The sequence below is a fragment of the Perognathus longimembris genome, chromosome 15 (genome assembly GCF_023159225.1).
Source record: "Perognathus longimembris pacificus isolate PPM17 chromosome 15, ASM2315922v1, whole genome shotgun sequence".
NCBI lineage: Eukaryota > Metazoa > Chordata > Mammalia > Rodentia > Heteromyidae > Perognathus > Perognathus longimembris.
The window spans coordinates 7,396,988-7,421,741 of record NC_063175.1 but is presented as its reverse complement, the minus strand read 5'-3'; the positions used below and the strand labels follow the sequence as shown (position 1 = coordinate 7,421,741).

The 24,754-nt window shown below is 38.7% G+C and overlaps 1 protein-coding gene and 1 long non-coding RNA gene across 8 annotated transcripts in view; one reads left to right on the top strand and one right to left on the bottom strand.

Annotated features, from left to right (window-relative positions):
• The window catches only part of Ptprm (protein tyrosine phosphatase receptor type M), a 767,348-nt gene that overhangs the window by 600,927 nt on the left and 141,667 nt on the right, over positions 1 to 24,754 (bottom strand). The window lies entirely within an intron of this gene.
• LOC125363868 lies at positions 838 to 23,230 on the top strand. The gene is made up of 3 exons (XR_007213372.1): positions 838 to 850; positions 9,626 to 9,630; positions 23,043 to 23,230. It is a non-coding gene; the product is annotated as an uncharacterized LOC125363868 (long non-coding RNA).

Below are 24,754 nucleotides of genomic sequence, written 5' to 3'. Positions count from 1 at the left end.
TTCTTACCTTTACTGATCTGACTGGTGGCATCTCCTGCTATCTCCCAGCCTCATTACTCCTAACAAAAGAATTATGTGCCAGGCATTCAATCAGGGGAAGGAAGGAAAGTACTAAAAGATTAGAGGTTGATAAAGTTCTCCTCAAAGAAAACAACTTAAGGGACACATGAAGTTAAAGGGAGAAATATGAAAATTCTATAGGACCTGCCCTCCAACCGAAAAAGAGAACAAAAACTCATCCTGAAGTTATCTTCCTAAATGGTCCACATAAAAAGAAAACTGGAGAGTCAGGAACTGGATGTAAGAATCTACTAAGATCGTCATGGCTATTCTAAGAATCTGCATAATGAGGTTACTATTTGGCAGATCTCAGCATAAGTGAACAGAATACACAGAGACGGTATATGCCCCACACCAAAGCTTTAAAGCCTCAGCCAGACATATTTGGTTTTATATTTAAAACATGAAAAGAATGTTAATGATTACATATTATGCATCTTTCAAGTTTATGAAACATAAATACAGTTAATACTTGGCATCAAATTTTGGCATTTAGGCTATAAAAAAAGCATGCTTTGTGCGTGCGCGCACATACACACACACACACACACACACACACACACACACACACACACACTGTTATCTAATTTTAAAATCAGAATTCCATGCAAAATTTTCCAGGCTGAAAGCAATACTTACAAAGTACAAAAATGTTGTATATAAAATATCCTTCTAGTCACTTGATTTGACCAGTTACTCAAATATAGGGAACTAATAACATTAACCTTCTGCAGGTCATCAGAGCTAAAGTGTCTTTCCAGTTCTCATTGAGTGTTTGCTCAATTCACTTGTAAGGATATATTTATCACCTACTACAAAGAAAAACAAGCCAAGAGAAGAATGATCATGGATCAAGGGGCAGGTGGTCTTGGTTCTACCCATACATACATGCGTATATATAAGCATATATATATATAAACATATACACACACACACACACACACACACACACACACACACACACACAAATATATGGCTCTAGACAAGGTAACCAGCTGATATAGTAGATATGTTAGAAAGAAAGTATACATGCCACCAAAGATCCCAAAGAAAAATTCTAGCCCTGCCCATGTAAAGGCCTCCTTCATCTTTTCATGTGTAAAATTGTCTAACTTCAAAAATGGTACAAAGGACTTGGTGGTGGGGTATCATCACATGCTAGCAGGCAGATACAGGAACCTGGGTCAATGTTAGCCCATGAAAAAATTAGCAAGACACTAGCTCAAAACACAAGCAATATGTGATGGTTAAGGCCTGTAATGCCAGCAACAAGGAAGGTTGAAATAAGAGGATCATGATCTAAAGCCAGACCAAGAAAAACAATACAACTATGTGAATAAAAAACAAAACCAAGACCATGAAAAGAGCTGATATGTTCCCTCAAATGACAGTCTCAGCCTATCAATCATAGGCCTAAAAGTTCAAACTACCCTCATGTCCTAAGGGGAAAAAAAGCATAAGGGTAATTTTGTATATGTGCATGTGTGTGTGTGTGTGTGTGTGTGTGTGTGTGTGTGTGTGTGTGTTATGCTGTATCTGTCTACCTGTTTACATACTTACTCATGTATCTGTCTGTCTGTCTATCTACCTATCTATCTATGGGTCAATATAGGCAAATGTTGCCTTTCTTTCCTCTTGGACCTTGGTTTCTGTCTATAGAATAGCATGAATGATTTGGATCACTGTTATGTTTGTTTGTTTTTAACTGGGTATTGAACCTAGGGCCTCTCATATACTAGCAAGTATTCTGCCACTTAAGCAATAGCTCAGTCCAGTCTAAGTATAAATATATACTTTATTATGCATGGTCTGAAGATACTTCCCTCTCTCCTTCCTCACCACTTATCTTTTTCTCTGATGGTAGTTGTTTATTTTTTCGGACAGAAGCTCCCTGTATAGCTCAGGCTGGCCTCACAAACCACCTACCTCAACCTCCTGAGTGCCCGGATTGTAGGTGTCTATTTCCATACTCAGCTTCTCTATTTCCTTTTTAGGGGAAAACTCCAAACTACCTTGGTTATTTTCACAGTATCTAGCTTAGTGTGAGCATCTTAGGAATCGAGAACAAACACTAAAGCCAGTGCCTTAAACAAAAATAATTCTCCATGAGGCCATGAATTTGCCTAGAGAAATCTTCCCAGGCCAGCTCAACATCTGTAATGTTAAAGCCAAATGATCCAATATAGTACTCTGGGAGCCATACCCTAGCTCAAGTTTACTAACTGATACCTCTACCTTGGCCATTTCTGGGAAACAGGTGCTACAGAATTCCTGTGTTCCAGTGGCTGAATTCCATTTGCAGGCTGAATTTATCAATACCAACATTGTATTATTTCTGCTCTGGGACTGAGGGAAGTGAGGGACTGTACACTACTTTTCAGCAGTACACTTGACTGAAACTTGAGTGACAACAAGTTATACCTACCTCAGTTTTTCCCACATGCTCTATCAATTTTTGGAAGATGTTTGTAACAGAAATGCAGTTGTGACCTTAACCATAGGAGAGCGAAATGTGGCACTATTACTAATAATTCTCAATAAAGACATTCATTCTACTTCATATTTATATAATCCCATCTATAGAATTTAGAAAATAAATACATAAAACCTCAGAGTAAAACAAAAGAATTTCTTAGGTCAGAAAAAATGAGGAATTGTGTCATGAAAAATGAAATTTATTTTAAATGTACAGCTAAAGCATTCGATCCACTAAACACTGAGAAATCAACATAAACAGAATACTGACATACAAATTGGATGTTATTCACCACTTCCTTGAAAGTTCTTGAAAACCTAACTAATTCTCACAGAACATTTCCATATAGTTCCCCATCTTCTGATTTCCTGGCCTGGCTGGTCATTCTTTGTTATGTGCTTTTCTCCTAGCTCAGTGATTCTGGTACTGGGATAGAGTTAGTGCTTACAGACCCTCTTGAGCTATCCATAAACTGTATCTCTCCAATACCAATGTATATGTGTATACTTTTTTATGATTCCTTATTTATGAAGTACCCAGAGACAATTCAGCTTTTATTTAAAGGGTAGCTCATTTGCCTCCTGTGTCAGATTTGCTGGGATAGTTTATTACAACACCCATCTTGGGCCTCACTCTATATTTATAGGATGGGGTAGTATATATGTGGAACCTAGAGTGTGGAATGTAGGACATGCCCTGATGCCTTGCACGCCAGGCTCTGAGGCATTTTCTTGCACACTAATGGTTTCTCATGCCCTGAGACTCAGAAAGTTACTGACCCCTCTGTTCCTGAATGTTGGCCCTTTATGCTTATTCTCATACATAGTGCATTGGGTAGTTGCACACTCAGCCTCCAACAATACAGTGGCACCCAAAACTTGCTACAGAAACAGTACCTGCTACGAAGTGCACTGGAGTCACTCTTTATCTGTACTAAAGCTAAAGGATATCCAATATATGTGTTCACACAGAACCTAAAATCATGTCATCCTACATGCCAAATCTAAAAATGTTGCTAGATGATGCCCAAAGTATTCTAAGACTGAGGATGTTGCCTGACATATCAAAAGAAATCCAACCAACATCTACTATCTCCTGATCCACATCAGGGTAAGGTTCATTGTGGGTAAAGGCACCAAAGTATCCTGCCCCTGGCTCTACTCAGAATACAGAACTCACACATGACCAAATGCAGTTCAATGCAGTGGCAAGAAGAGGGCATGTAGCAGAGGATATGAAGAGGTAATTTTGGATTAGAAAGAACAAGGGATAATTCATAGAGAAGAAGACATTTAAACTGCAGCTGGGAAGCTGGGTAAACTTTTGAGGCACAGAACATTCCAGAGAGCATCAACAGGGAGTATGTGACAGGGACATCATGAATGCATGAAACAGAAGTTTACTGCAGCTCAAAGAATAGCTGGAGATCTGGTTGCAAATGTGGCTAGGAGCATTACAGTGCTGGGTAGCAGTCTACCCAACAGAACTGAGCTCTTCACACTACTGTATCACACTTCCACTCAGCTACCACAAGTCTGGTAACAAAGAAGAGTAAAGATATCCTCCCCTCTTACAGTATCAGAATGGTATGAGTCAGCTGCAGTGCTACAGAAAGGCAACACAGTGGTGAGGAGGGGGTCAGGACTTGATACTTGGTAACTTAGTCCCAAGGGTCAAGTTTTCCTAAAAATACAATTAGAGACAACCACAGTAGGATAATGCACTGTTCTCCTTAGCTATCTACTTCCTAAGTGAAATGCATCTAATTGCAAGAGCCATTAGATGTCACCTTTGAATTACAAACAACATGGCACCTCAATACCACTGATGTTCCTTTCGACATTCATTAAGTGAAGATTTGTTAACAGAAAGGAGTTAATTTTTTTTAAGGCATTATGAGGCTCTGTGGTAGAATGCTTGCCAAGCATTCATAAGGCTATAGGTTCTATCCTAAACAGGAAAATAAAAGAAAAAAAAATCAAGAAAGGCACAGAGAAGCAAGATTAATTTCTTCAGATACCCAAAAAAGTTCACTGCTGGTACTGACTATCAATAATTCTGCTGAACAAATAAATCAATCCTGTAGAAACAAAAGCATTCTATGCAAGAACACTTGGAGAGGCAATAGGCTCCTTAAGGCCAAGGGGTAACTGCTCCTTTGCTTTCCAATTCACAATAGAACCTAAGTGGAGAAAACTAACCTAGCACAGAAAGCAGGTACAATGAATCATCTAGAATGCAAGGAGGGCAGAGGGTATAGCTCATTGGTAAAAGTACTTATAGCCTAGAATGCACCAGGCTCAGGTGGACCCCGTCATGACAAAAGAAAAAAAGAAAAACAAAGTATGCTCCCTTGGTAAGGGTGCTTGGAGATCAAAATCTCTCTTCAAAATTATAAAGAAATGCTAATGTACCCAGCTCAGGATCACCACGCTGGAGAGGAAATTAATATCAAAGCTGGACTGGAACGGCAGCTACTATTCCTCACAGCACAATAAAACAATGTGTTCAGCCTAACAGTATACAGAAGTAGAGGAATCTGATAGAACAGAGGAAATGAAGAGAAATCTTATTAAAAAACTAAATGATGAACACAGTTGTGCAACTTAACACTGGGCAAGGGCAAGTCTAGGAGTTCACATCTTTGTGTTTAAAAAGATATGACTGTAGGAGCCCTTAGCACAGGGCCCTTAACATCAGTCTCTTGTAGTTAGCATCGACCTATATTAGCCACCAACATAGCAAGGAACAAGCATAAAACAAAAATCTGAGGATAAACAGTAACTATGATGCACCAAGACATCGGTTTTTATAGATAGAATTTTAGAAATAAAAGACTAAGTCCCCTTTTGGCCAATGATTTTCAAGAAAAAGTACAAGGAAATGGAGGAAGAGTAAGTTCTGTCATTATATTTAAAGTCTATTTACAAGTCAGTGACACACAGCAAAAACTAAGATTTTTGAAGTGTCCTCAAAACCTATTTGAGTAAACTTCAAATCTAAATTCAATCAGCTACAAAGCATTTTAAGATTCTTCCTCATTAATCAAATACGTGCTTCTTGGCCAGATCAGGGAGGCCTTCCTTGTCTACATCCCAAGATGTTGTCCCTCTTCTCACTGTGGCCTTCCTCCACAGTACATAAAGAGCTGGACTGATTCAACAAATTCAACTCTTGAAAATATCTCAAAATGAAAACTCTATCACTTTGGTATTGCAAAGCCTCCAAAATCCTTTCTCCCAGCTTGTTAAAACACATAATCACTATAAACATTTACAATGGACTCGAGCTTCTTGTTCTTTTTTATTCTTAATTATTTTTTATTTTATTGTTATTAAGTAGTTGTATAGAGGGGTACAATGAGTAAGGCTGGGTATAAAGCTTTCTGACATTATTCCTTCCTTCATTCTCCCCCATTTCCCCCCTGGGCTTCTTGTTCTTAACTAACTGTAACTTAGTAGCCACTGATCAACCTTCCTCTATCCCTCCCCACCTCCCTTTTAACTACCTTTCCACTCTCAGCTTCCAAGAATTAGATCATTTTAGAGTCAACATAGGAGTGAGATTATGTAGCACTTGTCTTTCTGTGCCTGACTTATTTTGCTTATCATGGTGATACCCACTTCCATCCATTTGGCCACAAATAATTTCATTATTTTTCATGACTAAATGGTATTATGTACACATATACTACATTGTTTTATACATCCATTCGTTGAGGGAAACATGATGTCTCCATTTATTGACTATTGTTAGTAGTGCTGTAATGAACATAGGAGTGCAGCTATCTCCCTGATAAACTGATTTTCATTTGATTGGATATGTACTCAGGGGGAGGAATGCTGGATCATATGATAGCTCTACTTTAGCTTTTTGAGGTTACTCTATATTAACTTCCATAATGGTTGAACTAACTTATATTCCTAGCAAAAGTCTACAAGGGTTTTTTTTTTTTTTCTCCACCACCTACCTAGCACTTACATCTTTTGTTTTATTGATTACAGCCTTTCTGCCTTGGATGAGGAATGTCTCATTGTGGTTTGATTTGCATTTTTCTGATGATTAGTGAAGTTAACCAGTTTTCATATTGGCCATTTGCATGTATTTCTTTGAGAAATATCTATTTAGGCCTATACTCCTTTTTAATTAGGCTGCTGGTTTGTTTTAAGTTCCATATATATTTTGAATCTAACTCTATCAGATGTACAGTTTGCAAATAGTTTCTCCTATCCTTTAGACTGTCCCTTTAGTCTGATGAGTATTTTCTTTGCTGTGAAGTAGATTTATAGTTTGATGGAATCCCAAGAGAGGATACTAAATGTTTTAACTATAAAGAAATAGAAAATGTTTAAGTATATAGATGTGTTTAACCTAATTAGAAATTTATATATATATATAATCTCAAAACAACTTTTGTGTTATGTACTAGTTTAAAAATAAACTTAATTTCTCCATTTAGAAAAGCTAAATTTGTTTTCTTCTTGTTAAGTCATCCAACTTTCTGTCCTAGCTGTTCAAATTTACCTTGAATAAAGCCTAGGTCAGATCTTTATGGGTAGCTGAGTTGTGTTTTTTCCTATTTTTTACTCAAGAACCATCTCTGGTGTCTATTTTCTATAAAAATTCTACCTTTTCTTTTTCTGTCGGGGATTATGTATTCTTCCATTACCACTAGTTGTTTGATTTATCTGACTTTCATCTTCAGATTCTTCAGATACTTAAGTTGAAAAAGGCATTTTATGAAAAAGGAAACTAATAATGGTAAGATTAGAGAACCATGCTCTAGCAGGGGTGTGGAGAAGAAGATACAGATAGGACTCAGCCACAGGAGTTCGTGAGGCTAACCCTCTAGTGTTCTCAAAATCCACTTTCCACCTGGCAAGGAGCAACTCCATCTCCCTCTAGTTTCCACAGAGGGAAGTGAACAGCAGCCCATACATTTCTCAGGATCTCAAAAAACACTAGTTGCAGTTCTAGTTGCTTTTTTCATAAGAGAACAGACTATGAAGGGCACTAAAGCCATACTGCTACAAAGCTCCTAACACAGGTAGTGTGACTGCTGAACGAATCAAGTAACTCCTTGTCCCTTGCAGATGGTACAGCCACATGGCAGTTATTGATACAGAGAAAGCAAGCTTCAATCCATAAAGAAGAAAGGAAGGAAGTCCATATCTTGGGAACTAAAAGGCTGGGCTATAGTAAAATGTGCTATGTCTGTTTGATTACTATTCAGTCACGTACTATTTAACCACGTTTGAATTCAGCACACTCATCTGTTTTATGTTCAAGTGCCAAGAACATGGTATGAAATTTTGCCTGCAATTAGCACACAAGAAATGTTGTGTATTTGTGCTTTTTTTATACTACATGATACAAAATCCAGGACACTGATATACTTATTAAGATTCCTTTTTTTTTGAGACTATGTAACCCAAGTTGGCCTCTAATTCAATTTTCTTTTGCCTTAGCTTTTCAAGTCATACAATTATAAGCACGTCACATCATGCCCCGCAAGATTCCTTAATAATCATTCATGGATCACAAAAACTATAGACTGTATGACAGAATGGTGAAAGAAGAAAGAGAAACCCCAAACACAACTATACAACAGTGACTAGAGTTTAAAATATTAGCTGATCTATGTTTTACAGTAGGTTTGAAAACCTTTTCAGATACTTGAAATATACATTTGTCATAAAAAAATAATAAAAGAAATATTCTACCAGTGAAGATGCACAGGGCAAATGTACAGCACACAATATAGGGATGCTAAAATGAAACAGGAAGAGGCATTTTCAACATGCCGCGTGAAACCATAGCTTTTTTTGTTGTTGTTTTTGTTCCTCTTGTATCCCCCCTTCCTGTGGTTGTGCCCACACTATCACTGTCTCATCTGAATGCCCTGGATAGTGTATATACTTGTATTAGAACTAGGGAAGGGAAAGGGAATATCAAAATCGAGAGAGAAAGGATAAAAAGAAAAATGACTCCCAAAGCAATACTTGCAAAACCATTTGGTGTACACCAACTGAACAACTCATGGGTGGGGGGGAGGAAAAGGGAAGGGGGAGGAGGGGAAATGAGGGAGGAGGTAACAAATTATTTGAGAAATGTACCCACTGCCTTACGTATGAAACTGTAACCCTTCTGTACATCACTTTGACAACAATCAATCAATCAATAAATAAATAAATGAGGCAGGCCAGAAGAGGAGACAAGGGAAAGGTAATGGAAGCCAAATTCCAACAGCGCAATACAGCTTAAAATGAAACAGAATACACACAGCCAAAAAGAAAGTTGAATTATAAGCCACAGAAAAGTGTATGATTCCACTACAAATGCTGCAGCCAAACCATATATAAAGTACCATACTCATCAGACTGATAAACTAAAATCAAGAGAAGTAAAATAAATTTCTTAAGATAATATCAGTGGGTTAATGATAGTAACTAGCAATTAAAGCAGCATATGTCTGTTTCAGAGCACATCTTATTTCTTACATAGGCTTCTTCCTCTTAAAATTTATAAATACATATATTTTTTACATGCGTAAAAATGTACATATACACAATATATAGTATAGTACATAGAGCTGTTGGTATAAATATGAAAATATCTACTTCTATATAAAATAATATAGATAAAAATAGGAAATTTGATGTATGTGCTAGTACTGGGGCTTGAACTCAAGACCGCGGGTACTAACTGGAGATAAAAGTCCCGTGGATTTTCCTGCCTGGGCTGATTTGATCTCAACTAGCTAGCAGCTAGTATTAAAGGAATGAGCCACAGGCACCTAGCTATGAAGGCTTTAAGTTATTTCTCCCACAAGTATTAGAAAAATATAGATCACTAACCAAATTTCAATGGGTATTCTACAAAATTAATTATAAATATGTTCATTCAAACTTGTATAGCTAAAAAGCATCTATTATGCCTTTCTAAACTGGCTATAAGATTTTATTAAACCAAAGACATGTAAGACTGCTCCACCATATCCTGTTGGTCACATTTCCAGAACCTATCTCTCCTCCCACAAATTAAACTTCCTAAATCACCCAAGTCTTTAAAGAGGGATTAAAAATTAAGAGTATGTGATAAGAAACAGAATCGAGACAGAATTAAGCCAGTTCACTAAGAAACTTAGAAAACATTCTTGGGCAAGTGTCCATAATTGAGAAGATACTGGACATCTCATCTGAGGTTCATATTCTAAGTGTTCTTTCCACAATTCATAAACCCATATCAAACATTAATAAAATCTAAAATTTAGCCATTTCTATAGTGTTTGCTACTAATAGAAATCACTGATTTTTAAAAAGAATACACTGAATGCCCATCAGAAATAACTTTCTAAAATGTCATACTGCAAGAGACAAAGGACAAAAGGTGAACTGTACAGCTCGGAGGAGGGATAAGGGGGAGGGGAAGTGAGAGAAAAATGAGGGCGAGGGTAACGAGTTTGACAAGAAATACACTCACTACCTATGTATGTAATTCTAACCCCTCTGTACATCACCTTGACAATAAATTTAAATTAAAAAATAGAATGTCATACAGGATAAACACCAATGATATTCAGAATCATACCTTCAACAATACAAGATCTGAAACCACAATGACAAATTCACTTGAACTTAGGAATGATTGTTAATCCTCATGTAATTTCCACTATGACTTGAAACCAAATATTACCTAATTCATTTGATTAGAAATGTGAGTGTGAGAATTAGAGAGAAAGCAAGAGAGAGGAAAAATACCTAAAAAGGTGTGATTAAATTTGATAAACAGCCAGGTGCTATGGTTCAATGCCTATAATTCTAGATATCCAGGAGGTTGAGATGTGAGGTTCACTGTTCAAAGCCAGTGCAGGCAGGAAATTCTTTTCCCCAATTAACTATCAAAAAGCCAACAGTGGAACTGTGGCTCCAGTGGTAGAACATTAGCCTTGAGGACACAAAGGAAAAAGAAAAAGCTAAGGAACAACATCCACGCCCTGAGTTCAAGCCCCAAGAGCAACATTAAAAAACTGTTAATCAACAGGTAAGTCATTAGGTTCACAAACATGCATAAGTAACTTTTATGCACCAGGTGGTGTTCTGACCAGTGTCATGGAACTCAATGGATAATAGCACTAATGGATCCATGTCCTGTTAATTAAGATATACTTTGGATAAATAAGTAATGATTACAATTAGACGTTTTTTTGTTTTGGTCTTTATGGAGATTTAAAAAAACACAAGATATAATAGAAAGGGGGTTCTCTGGTCAAAAGATAATATAAGACAAGTTCAAAAGATAATACTACTCCCTGAAAGGAGCTACAATGACCCTTTACTGCCTTAATCTATGTCATAGTAGTTGCTTCAGGTTTTCACACCTCTTGAGCATCACTGATCAAGGTCCTCTTGCCCACTAGCTGGGGATTCTTCAGTAATGTATGCATGAAAATCACAAATAGTCAATGGGCAGATTCCTCAGTCAGCAGCTGAGTGCCCTGAGTGCCAACTGCCCGTGAACTGGACTAACATACCCAGAGGCTCATGGCTCTAAGTCCACAGAACTACAAGTTATGGCCTCTGGCTCTGGGGGGCAGACACTTAGCTCTAGGTAATCAGGTGAGAGGATTATTATTCTGGCCTTTGGTAGTCAGTGGTCCCACTTGGTTGACCAGCAATCCACAGTTGATAGCAGCAACAAGTACCAACAGCAGCAGACAATGCCGGTATTAGGCTCCCAAGCCATTGATGTTAGATTCCTCAGCTCATAATTCTTGGTAACTCCCTGGAATTGCTATCAATTAGGGCCCACAGTCTCTCATCTTTGACTCTTCTCCTTCTCTTACCTTCTTTATGTTTACACATTCCTTCACCACCTCTCCTGTATCTGCTCCCCACCATTTCTACCCCCAGGTAAACTCAGGAGCTCTTCAGTCACATTCTTGCTCCTACTTCTGCTGCTATTGCCTCTTGCTGGTGCTGCCACCAAATGAGCTGCTACTACTGCCTACATTGCTGCTGTCTTCGCTCTATCTACTGTGTTAACAGGTCAGCCCACTTAACCTTCGATAAAGAACGCAAGTAGACAAAAAAAAAACCACTCAGGAGAGAGCCTTTAATAGGGCCTACTGTTGAAACACCAAGGAGCAGTACAGAAGACTAAGGTCAGGAGACTAGGCATGATGGACAGGCCTGTAACCCCAGCTGCCTAGGAAGTAGAGGTAGGAAGATTGCAGTATGAGGTCAACCTAGGCACAAGACTCTATATGCAAAGCAAACTATAGAAGAAAAAGGACTGGGGATGTGACTCAAGTGGTAGAGCACCTGACTAGCAAATGAGAGACTCTGAGTTCAATCCCTATATAGCCTTCTCTCCAGATAAGTAAAGCAAATGGCCTATATGTATAGCCAGAAAAGAGGTACGGTATGGGTGCTGTAATTTGCACCAACAACACAACAGCTTCTAGTTTTATCAATTATAGCACTTACATGGGACCAATCATAAGCTTTCTGTTGAACCATCAGGGAAAATTCCTCCAGAGTGAGCTCATCTGTGGTCACCTTGCTTGCCTAATAGTAATGTCTTCTAAGACCAGTGCAGAATGTTAACTGAAGCAAGGCTTCCTGAAGCATAAGTCATTGGTAGCGATGTTGTCCTGCAGGTATAGGTCCCAGCAAGACAGTCTAGCCAAGTGCTTGAAGAGGCTGCTTGTCTAACAAGTCTGCATTCAAGTCTATCAGGAATAATGGAAGCATCTAGAATTCAAGGGATCCAAGAGCTGCTTCCATTCACAATAGTTTTGCTCATTCACAGGAAACAAAGAGCAACAAAGAAAAAAATGAACATTGATAACAGCAACAAAAATCACCAATGGGTGATTATAGTACAGTCTTATAGCTTTACTGCAAAAGTTCTATACAACACAAAATATTCTCAGTAGCATTAATATGCAACCCTAGCTAAATGCCCTTGGGAAGAATTCAGTCTCTTTATCTCTCTCATTCCTCTGACTTTTTGGACTTAGCTCAAGCATCATATCCTAAGCAAAGGCTTTCCTGGTTGTCCCAACCCAACTCAGCCAAATAAGTTGTCCCAAGTTCCGACAGAATTTAGTACTATGCGTTGGTAGCACTCAGTACACTTGTGATTATTTATTCAGTGTAAAAGAGGAATAAAAAATTAAAAATAAAATTCTTATTACCAGGAGAATATGCAATGGGAAAAATTTTCAGAGAGAGGAGCATGCACCAGAACATGAAGTGACTAGAATGAAGACTGCAGTAGTCATCTGGGACTACCACATGTCTACTAGGTGCCTGGCAAGGTAAAGGTCACATTACAAAGTAGGACATCTCATGAAGACCTAACAGCAACTCTATCACGAACTGACTATATACACTCTTCCCAAATGATGAAACTGGGGCTTTGGAGAGACTACAATTTCTACCTAAAGTCACATAAATTGTACATGAAATAAATTACTTCCCAGATATAGGTCTGATTCTAAAATTACATGTGAAAAATGTGTTTCCCCACTCCCTTCATTTTCAGATTAAAGATCAAGACCCTAGGACATGAAATCACTTTTCTGGACTGGCAATAAAGGCAAGCTGTGGCAGCAGCAATGTATTGCAAAGACTGGGATTGAATATAAATGAATGTGAAAACCCAACCAAGTTAAAAACAGGGGTAGAGGGATAAAGAAAAGCCAAATGAGACACAAACATTTTGTACTATTTAGAGGAATAGACAAGTTAGAAGAGTCAGGCACAGGTCTAATAGAAAATGACAGGAAACATCTAGCAAATAAACAACAGATTCATTTTGAACATATTTACAGAAAATCATACTCCTAGCAGCACAAATTCAAATTACTGAGGTAAATAGAGCTCATTGGCCTAGGTTGTTAAGCAAGGACTTCTTTGTTCTCTAAGCTAGCGATTTCCAGCCTTCCTTACAGTTTAGCACATAAATAGAGAAAATAATCTTTACATCCCAGTGTACTATTGGAGAGACAGTTTCATATGGAACACATTTGAGACACACAGGAAAACAAGCTCAATCTGAGTCTTCCACTGGCACTAATATGACATAATCATTGTTCCCACTTTAAGAGGACTTTCTTCCATTCTATCATCACTGGCCTCTGACACTCAGTTCTGGATTTGTGAAATTGGGAGTTCAGTTTTCTTGGAATCAAAGGATGTGAAGGAGGCAAATTTTAACTGAGTGTATACTCACCCCAAAATGAAGAAAATGTAGTTAACTACAGTTAAGAGATGGAAGCCAGTTTATTCGGATATGTAAGGGGAAGATCCATGGTAAAAGTGGTTGATAGGAGGGGATGATAAAGTAGGTGTGGCAAACAGGAGGCAAGAAGATCAAGTGTTGAAAGGCCTTAAATACAAAACATGAAATTTTTATCATAGCCAATAATCAGCTATTCTAGACCTGCCTGAAAACTGATGAGATTATACTGTTCTGTTTGCAGCTGCATTATGTAGAGCTCAGTAAAAGAAGACTGGGCCAACAATGACTGCACAGGTGCCTTCAAAACTAGGAAAAGGGATTAATTTCACAAAGTGCTTTGGAGGAAGATCTGGCAATTTAATAGAGGTTACCTAAAAGGCTTTAACAAGCTTGTTTTACTAAGAAGCTTAGAAATCATTTGAAATTGATGAAAGGGGTGATATAAGTCAAGAAGCATTGTACTCACAAACTGATATGTTGAATTGAATCCCCTTTGTATAAAGACTTAAAGATAATAACAATAAAAAATAAAATGTTTTAAATCAAGAAGTAAATCATTTCAGTGTTTTATGTTAAATTACAAGATCAAAAGATATACCTAAATGTACTTTCTTTGAAATGGTGAAAATCTCAAACTTATGAATGAGCAGAGAAAAAAAGACAAGAGTTATTATGGCAAATCGAAGTGTTGAAGGTTATCTGCGTTTTGGGTGGGTCTCACACATTTAACCTACCCAGAATGACTAGCTAGGATTAAGAGTTAATAGAGGACTTCACCAGCTCAAAAAGTACAAAAGCTGCTGAGTGGCAGTAGCTCATACCTGATCTTAGCTATTCCAGAGGCTGAGATCTGAGAAAAACAGATCAAAGCCTCCCCAGAAGAGAAGTCTGTGAGACTCTTCTCTCCAATTATCCACAGAAATGCTGAAGCAGAACTATGGGTCAAGTAGTCGAGGAAAAAAGTTCAGAGAGAGTGCCCAGGCCCCGAGTTCAAGCCCCTGGACCAGTGTGCACATACACACAAAATAGGTATAAAAGCTACTATCAGAAATGCCATGTTGAGTTGTTAACTCCAATTTCCTGTTTCCTGCATGGGGCAAAAATATTTCTCTCTTTTTCTCTTTCCCCCTACGTTATCCCTGTTATCCTAAAGTAAATCCTAGCTAAAACTTTTTTAATGTGCATACACACACTCACATACATACACATACACAAAGAACTTACTTAAAGGTGAACAAAGTCTATATACTTATATTTAGCTTATCACAACTAAACTTATCCCTTGGTATCTCCTTCTAGAGTTATTAAGTGATAGCAGAAAAATATGGTTTAATCATAACACTATCCTGTAATTCTAATTTTCCTCGGAAATCCTAGAAAAATACCATGTGTTAGGGGATTTATATAGAAATTCTTATCAAGTAGGATACCAAGTCTTAAAATCTGGGTGAATAAGAAAGGACCTTACATAAGAAATCAAATTATCAACAGTTACCCAACATGAAATGTCATTATAGTAGATACAATGTTTTGTAAGCCATCTGCAAACACAAAAACACTTTTTATTTGACTTGTTGTATATGAATATTTTAAATGCTTCACAAAGCAGAAACAGGTCTGGCCTTGGGAAACAAACAATTTCACTTAAAAAGAGAATTGTTTAACTCTATGGATCTTGGCAAACGTTTTGCTTTCTGTATTAGCCCTAACATGAGGATTGAGAGATGCATCTACACTTTGTAAAGCACAAAGCAAGAGATTCAGGTAAATCATCTTAAGTGAGAGCATCTGCTAGCAGCCCCTGCTTTCTGCACATGATCCTATAAGCACAAACCGCCCACTACCTCATCACACTGGCCCAGACCACATGTCAGGAACAAACGAGGTCAGATTGTAATCACACTTGAATAGGACCCCAAGACTGACCTCAGTCACGACACACTTCCCATATGTGCTAGGAGCTTTGGGGTGTTGTTTGTAATGCATCCATAATCTCACTTGAGATAAAAATATTAGTAGCTTATATCTTCTGATATTCCAAAGTATACAAAAGGAGACTGGGAAGGTTCTAGATTACAGGGAGAATGACAATTAATGAGCTATTACTATTTAAAGACTAAATCGCTGTCAAAACAGCTTGACAAAAAAAATGGTGGGTTTAAACACACACAGCTTGCAGAAATGCTGCCAACAAAAACAGTGGGTGGTGACTTTGCCAGCCAAATGGAGCAGTAATAGGGAAGCTAGACCAATGCTGCCATCTCAGTACCCACCCTGGCACCCAATGGCACTAGGAGAACCTCCCCCCACTACACACGCGCACACACACACACACACACACACACACACACACACACACACACACCTAATTCCTACAGTAACCCTTAGTTCTACATAGAACCTTTGGGGGATCTTTTTATGGACAAGTAACCCCAAAAGCAGCTGTCGAGACAGCTAAAATCCTAAAACTATTTAAGTGAAACTACTACTCAAATGCAGTTTTCTCATTCCAAGCAAACTTAGAGGCCTTAGGTTGTAATCAAGCAAGATCAACAGAGGAATTCTAAAATTAGCCTAGAGTTAAACACTAGCAAATCTGTCTAAATGCTTTATAGACAAGAAGTTTCCAGGATGCCTAGTTGGTAGCTACCCCTAGTGGGGAAGATGCTAGAAGGGTTCTCTCCTCCATGGCAAATGGATGGATGTAAGTTACTAGAAAAACAATTCTGTTTCCTCCTCTTTTTTTTTTTGCTTTTTTTTGCTTACAGTTTCATACATTAGATATTGGATACATTTCTTGTACTGTTTGTTACCTCGTCCCTCAATCCCCCTTCCCCCATTTCCTCCTCTTTTCAAAGAGTTTGTTTAAAGGATAACAATGAGTATCTTTGCCTCTATAAAATATTCATCTATTGGCATTGCCAATGCTGTTGAGATTTACACTTGGCCTTTGCCTCCAGTACTACATAGTATGGGATTATCCAGAGAGGGTGAGAAAACTCAGGCACTAGTGGGCTAAACAAGATACTGTTCCAGTTATTCCTGTCCTAGATATTTTCCACATGCATAAGTAGCCTGGGGCTGATAAGTCAGCTACTTCACAAAGTCCATAGAAACACAAGCCTATGTTCCATAGTCCTTCCAGCAAGGCCCTCATCCTCAAGGTCAGGCTAGGACTCCAGCCATCACCTTGATACCTATGCTGAGGGATTGGGGAGTAGGAGGAAGAAGGGTGGCCTCCACCCTGAGCAGGTACTTGGATGGTGTGCCTAGCAATCCTAGGTCTATTGCACTGATAGAGATATGCTGTTCAATACTAGGCTACAAACTACATGTAACTATTTAAACTGAGAGAAACTTTGCATCACTAAAATTAAAGGTATATTCCTTAAACATGACAGGCAATTTCACCTGCTCAGCAGCCTCATATGCTAAATGTCCACCCTACCAGACAATTCCATCATCACAGAAAGCTCTATTAGACAGTTTTCATGTGCAATTTTTTTTAATTTTTTTTTTTTGGCCAGTCCTGGGCCTTGGACTCAGGGCCTGAGCACTGTCCCTGGCTTCTTCCCGCTCAAGGGTAGCACTCTGCCACTTGAGCCACAGCGCCGCTTCTGGCCGTTTTCTGTATATGTGGTGCTGGGGAATCGAACCTAGGGCCTCGTGTATCCGAGGCAGGCACTCTTGCCACTAGGCTATATCCCCAGCCCCTCATGTGCAATTTTTTAAAAGCCCCGTCTACCGCCAGAGGGACAGAGAAATGTAGTTTTGATGGTGAATACCATGAACCCAAGTCAGATTTGATAGTACCTTCCTACAGAAGAGACCCAGGGAAAGCTGCAATGTGTAGCATGCAAAGAGATTGTTTTCTTTTTTTTCCTATTTATTGTCAAAGTGATGTACAGAGAGGTTACAGTTTCATATGTTAGGTATTGGATACATTTCTTGTACTGTTTGTTACCTCCTCCCTCATACCCCCCTAAAATCTTCAGATATAATGTTTTAAAACATTCCAGCAGGCTCAAGAGGAATCCCCGATCTTTTTCTGCTCTTTCATTTTCTCTTACTCTCTTGCTCCCTTTCTCTCCTCTCTTTCCTTTCTCTCTCTCTTCTTCCTTATCCTCTATCTCCTTGCTCCTCCATCTTGTGCAGGCCCCCGTTTGCTCTCCCCCACCCAAGAAACTCTTTTCTACCTAAAAAGAAAAAGAAAGAAAACATGCTTAAAAACAGCTCACTTGGAAATAACAATATTATGGGTCCAATTGTGTTCCCCAAATTCTTATGTCAAAGTCCTAATCTCAAACCTCAGAATGTGGCTTTATTTAGAACTCAGGTCATTGTGGATGGAATTACTTAACATGAAGTCTCATTGGAATAGGATGGGCTGAATCCAATGTGAATTGTGTTCTTATAAAAATGGGGAATCTGGACACTGAGACCCCACACTAGGAGACGTCATACGAACATGAAGGTAGAGACAGAGATGATATATCTACAAGCCAATGAACAGCAAAAATTGCCAAAAGACAATACAAACCAGAACAAGAATTCTCCCTCACAGCCTTTGGAAGAGTCCACGCCTGCCTACAACTAGTCTCCAGAGCCTTGAGAGAATCCATTTGTTTAACCCACTCTACCCAGTCTGTGGTGCTGTGGATGGCAGCTCTCATGTACTCCTAATCCACATGAGACATGTGGTATATGAAATACAATTTTCCCTGTCAGATTTCCCTCACTGCCCCGCCCCCTTTTCCTATCATTGGCCTCTAATAGCCTCTACACCTGCTCTACGGCTGCTATGAACAAAGCACTAGAATGCAGCATATTCTCATCATGTATACACTGGACATGCCCATATTTCACATTAATGTGTGCTTGGGAGAGCTGTTTTTAACCTTCATGTGTTTCCTATTATCACATTAAGATAATTAATTTAAAGAACTATAAAGCAAAATTATCTATGGATCGCATGCCTGTTTTAGGATCAAAAAGACCAAGAGAAAAATCTACAAACATTCCTAGCAAGCTTGAGGTCCTAATGACCAAATCCAAGTTTTGTCAAAAATTTGTCTTGCTTGTTCTTTTATCTATCTCTGGGAGAGTAATGGGGGGAGGGCACACAAAAATAGTGGACAAAGTGTGAACAAATACAGCAGTGATACTCACTAGACTCTATGCTGAAAATGAACTAAACCACTTGTGGGTGGAGATAGGAGAGAATCATTGGGAGAGCAAGGGAAGGAGTGACGTTCAAAAAGAAATGTGCTCTGTATCTAACTTATGTAACTGTAACCTCTCTGTACATCACCTTTCCAATAACACTAGATAAGTTTGAAAATTAATACATAAATAATAAAAGAAAGCAAAAAGGCAGAAATAAATGCCACAAATAACAGGAAGTAGAAGAGACAGAGGTAAAAAGACTTCTCAAGGAACGAAAAATCAAGTTCCTGCCTGCAGGAAGCCCTGGAGTAGCAAAGACCTTTATGCTCCCTCTCCGCATGGCTAGAAGCCGCACCTTGTCTCCTTTCCTTTCCATCTCCCTCCAGCCTCCTTTGGTGGACACAGCTGGCTGTGGAAGTCATCACCAACCAACCACCATCAAGATGGGGAAAATAAACAAACTGAACTACCACTGAGGTTTATACTACCACTAAGGTTATCATGGGATGAAAGGACAGGAGAAAGATATGTTCTACATTCATGTAGAATTCAGGTACAACTCTGAGCAAATGATTTTACTGGACCCCCACTGCTCGTGGCACTGGGTTTTCCTGATTTAACATGCAGTAATCTGGAACTGCTAAGGGAATCTAACAAATTCAACACACTACTAAACTTCGTATGCCTTAATGCATCTGAATCATATCTTCACTTTTATACGAGATCGTTATTGGGTTGGGCTTTACATTGGTGTTAATTCTTCCAGGATTTGAAAATTATTTCACTGTCTTCTAGATTCCAATACTTCTGTTGGAAAAATCAAGTAAAAAGCATTTGCTGCTTCTGGTAAACATGTATCTTTTCTGTATGCTTTTAAAATACTTTGTCTTTGACTTTTAGCAATTTGACTATGATGAGCCTATATATATTGTTCTTTGTCATATTCTGTTGACACTTGAATTTCTCCAAATCTCTGATCAATGTCTTCGATCAATTTAAGACATTTTACAGAACATTTTCAGACACTGCCTTTATCTCATTCTTCTTTCATTTTTTTCAAGTCTTTACTTCCATGTTAGATCATATCTATCTATCATATCCTCATCTCTCACATTGTTTGGTCTCTGGTTCAATCTTGATATTTTGTATTTTCACTATTTTGCTACTCATATGTGACTAAGCTATTTAAGTCATCTTCAAATTTGAGCTGTTACATTTATAATTTTCATATTTCTAGTAACTGATATAAAATTTTCAATCTTATCATTTTTGCACATATCTCTACACTCTGTTTTCTAGATACTTTGTGTATAGGTTTTTCTTTCTTCTTTCTTTCTTTTTCCCTAGCTTCCCTGCCTCCTTTTTTCCTCCCTTCCCTTTTCCCTTCCCTTCCCTTCCTTTCTTCCTTCCTCCCTCCCTCCTTCCTCCCTCCCTCCCTTCTTTCCTTCCTTCCCTCCTTCCTTCCTTCCTTGTGTGCACTAGTCCTGGGGCTTGAAATAAGGACTTTGTATTTTCATTTAGTTTTCTTGTTCATGGCTGTTGTCCTACCACTTGAGCCATGGCTCCTCTTCCAGCTTTTTGCTGATCAACTGGAGATAAGTTTCTTGAGTTTGTTTGCACAGGTTGGCTTTGAACCCATCTCAGTCTGAGTATCTAGGATTGCAGGTGTGATCCACAGGCACTGGGACATACATATATTTCTAGTGTCTGTATTTCTTCTTGTTTTTTGGTCACAGATTTGCCATCTATTCAAATATACATAAGTGTGTTTATGAATGACATTTGACAATCAGGAAAGTTTGGGGCATTAGCAATTCCAGACCACTGTAATCTAATCAGTGATTTAGATGATTCAACCGTGTCACTTCCATGTACCCTATGACCTAGAATATGACCTTTGGGGACCCCTGTGCCTAAGGTGCTTATATTTACCACTGTAAGCTCTTAACTTCAATTCAGTTCTCTCAGTGTGAATCCTGGGAGTCTTCAAAAATTCCTGTTCTTCCTTATTTACTACTCACAGGAAACCATAGGCTTGAGAGGAAGAAATACTCAATGTTCCTAGGATGCTCAGGTGTCCCCAGTGCCATTTGGAACCCCAAGCAAGGGGGAAATGAGGGAGGAGGAAACAAACAGTACAAGAAATGTATCCAATGCCTAACGTATGAAACTGTAACCTCTCTGTACATCACTTTGACAATAAATAAGAAGAAAAAAAAAAGTTGGTTTGGGAACCAGCCTCTAGGACTAGGGACTTACAAGTACAAAGAGGTTAAGATGAACTGGTATTGTTCAGTTAGTGACCTCAACCTCTGTTGCTTCTTAGTCTTCCCATAACCTATAGAAGAAATGGCTCTGCTGAGTTACTACAGTGCATGAGCCAAAAGCTTTGCCATGCAACTGCAGAGTTCCAGTGTCAGAGTAGCCAGGTCAATTCATATCCTTGGTATCTAGCTTCCCTTGGAGGCAACACAGGTACCTCCAGTTCATCTTTTCCTTCTTTTGTTCTTTGTAGAGAAAAAAGCTATCAAATAAGAAATACAATCACTGGGATATTTTCCTCATGGTCCCCACCAGGAAGAACTAGAGTTATCAGGGCAAGTAGATACAGAAATGGAAGATACAGGCAGTATAAGCATTATTGTCTGCATGTTCTGTGAACCACCAACTAGGCTGTCTCCTGGAGAAGGCTAAAGAGAAATTCTAGGTTGAAGACACACCAGCAAGTGGCTCCAGGTCATAGAGGATAACTATAGACCTTGTGGGCCTGAAGAAAGTACCAGTCAGCCATATCAAGTCAAATCCACCCCACCCCCATAAAAACATGGCTTTGTGGTTTGTGAACATATTTTCTGAGAGATGTTGAGGGCTTTTGTCTTCTACCACATCCATGACTCTAACTTTGAAGCAGGTTCCTAGAAGCATGTATCCCATTATGAGCACTGTCTACTCTAACTTCTTCTCAGGGGCTGTCCACTCTGGCCTGTGTTTCCAGTACCTTGTCCTCAGCTCTCTCATGGAATGAGTCTAGAAGAAGGAAAGTGTTTGGAGCAAGGCCAGCTCCAGCTGCTGCTGCTGCTGCTCCTCCTCCTCCTCCTCCACTTCCTCCTCCTCCTCCTCTTCCTCCTCCTCCTCCTCCTCCTCCTCCTCCTCCTCCTCCTCTTCCTCCCTCTCCTCCTCCTATCTTCTGCTGTTGCTGCTGCTCCTCCTCATCTTCTTCTTCTTCCTCCTCCCCCTCCTTCTCCTCCCATCTCCTGCTGCTGCTGCTGCTGCTGCTCCTCCTCTTCCTCCTCTTCCTCTTCCTCTTCTTCCTCTTATTTCTCCTGCTCCCTCTCCTCTTTCTTTGGAAGGCTGCTGGGCTCTACTACTGTCCTGCTGCTGTGTTGCTGGATGGAGTAGAGATAGAGGATGCCAGCCTCCACCTAGTAGACTAAATCTCCTTGCAGATCAGTCTCTGGTTTGCTAAAAGGTCAACATCTTCATAGCCATAAATTTTATCTGTATTCATTAATTTTTTAAATGTACAGTCTGCTTTAGGTTTTAAAAATGATTTCTTCCAGTCAGTCTAAATAACACAAATCCATGTGTGATGCTTTCCCACTAATTCACAGAAAAATGTAACTTACAAGCCCGGTTTCATGGTAATCATTGCCATTTGTTTGATGAACTCTGTAATTTCAGAATACTCATGAAGCCTCTTAGATAAAAGCACACTAATCCCAAAAGAACAGCTATTAAATAATGCATTCCTACTTTTATGTAAATAAAAGTGTTATTAATTTTGATAGCTTATATAGATGTTTTTATCTACAGTTTAAAAGATGAGCACAAGCTGCTCTATAAACTAAACTATAGACTAAAATATATTAAGGAATCATTACATATATTTTCTCTTTTCCTGTTTCAAATCTAAAATATTCAAGGGAAAACACACTGGCATTTGCCAAGTACAGACAATCCTGTAGGTGAAGCCCAGGGTCCACTCCCTAAATAAAGCAGGAGTTCCATTTGTTTAATTTCTTGAAATGTTAGGGTGGAGCAAGTTTTTTTTCTTTTTAGTTTAAGGATATATTATTCTTCCAAGTACAAGAATATTAACTTTTACTTATACAGCCTAGAAGAGTACACCAAGCATTTCATACCCATTATCCCTTACTATCTTCACAACAGCATATTGCATTCGGTAAGGCAGGAATTGTATTGCCCATTCATTGCAGCTCAGGAAAATGAAGCAAATATAAGTTATAAGATAATCAGTGGCTACATAGGTCGCAGCAGGTGAACTAGATTTTGGACCTTTCTCCTATCTATTCAGAAGTAGACGTTAGGGTACGTTAGGCATTGGATACATTTCTTGTACTGTTTGTTACCTTGTCCCTCATTCCCCCCTCCCCATTTATGCAAAATTTCATAAAGAGGTTACTTGTAAACTTTGTAAGTAGCTTTCCTCTCACTGTAACTTAAAAATCATCCTACTTACCATGTATAAAATGCCTTATATGTAGAAATATGAAAACTCTATAGAATAATTCTTTAAATTGTATAGTCCTATGCCACCTTTCCTTGGTAGTTCCAAAATTTGAATACCTGAATATACCCATCTATTGCTTCTCACATACCTACATCTTGTCTTCCTTCACACAGAGAAACTTCAGTAAACAGCAATGTGCTAGTTGCATAAATGGGTAAGTTCTACAAGAATTCATCTTTTTAATAAAACTTTGAGAAGTTGAAGGTACATGTTTACATAATATAATTGCTCTTGGCAAATGGGTACACAGCCGTTCCCATAATCAGGAACTTCTCTATAGGAAAACTTCCTCTGCCCTGCCACCCCACCACCACCCCCCAATCTATAATTTGGCTGTTGCCTGAGGACACTGATAAAAGCAATTACAGGACATAGAGCTGACTTCCCCATCATCTGTTGAGGCAAAACAGCAGGAAGGTTTCATTTCTACCAAAGGAACTCATGGTTCCTTCACAACAGAACTCTGCAGGATGAAAGACATCTCATCAGAGGCAGAGGCACCTATTGAGATGAAAACTCCTTAAGATTTAACATCCTAGCCTTGAAGGCTAGGCAGCTTACTAATGTCTATAACAGTTTAATCCAGAACAATCAGCCTCAGTGCTGCATGGAAGCCATAGGAAAGCATAGTACAATTCCTGTGTGTTTTCATTAACTGAAAATAACAGTTACTAGCCAATACAAACTTTTATTTAAAAAAACATAAAGGAAATTTAAGTTAGAAACATAAATTCCCTGATTCTGATGTTTTAAAAAGATCCTGTCAACACATTAACCTTGCCAGCCATTTGAGCCATAGCTTCATATGCTTGCTCCATACACTTACATAAGCATAATAATCAAGGAAAAAAGAACTGTAGAACCAACTATCTAGCTTCTCTAAAACTCCATGGCACAAATATGTTTTGGACACAGGGAGCTACTTCCTCTTTGGTTACAGGTCAAGTACAGCGAAAGTGAGGATGCATGTATTTTCAGGCATGATGTGCTCACCTGATATACAACACATGACAAGAACATTCACTGTACACCTAGTTTATGCCCACCACCCACTATGCTAAGAACTTTGCAGAAAGTATCCCACTATGGCTGTTCCACTTTCCAATTTAAAAAAAAATTAAAGAAACTCTGAAGCCAAGAGAAATTCATAATTTGCTCTAGTCACAAAGCCATTAAAGTATAAGAGCCTTCACACTACTACCCACACACAACTTATGCAACCCAGCCCACTAAAAATCAGGGTAATTACAGACAAGTTTCTTCCAGCCTGG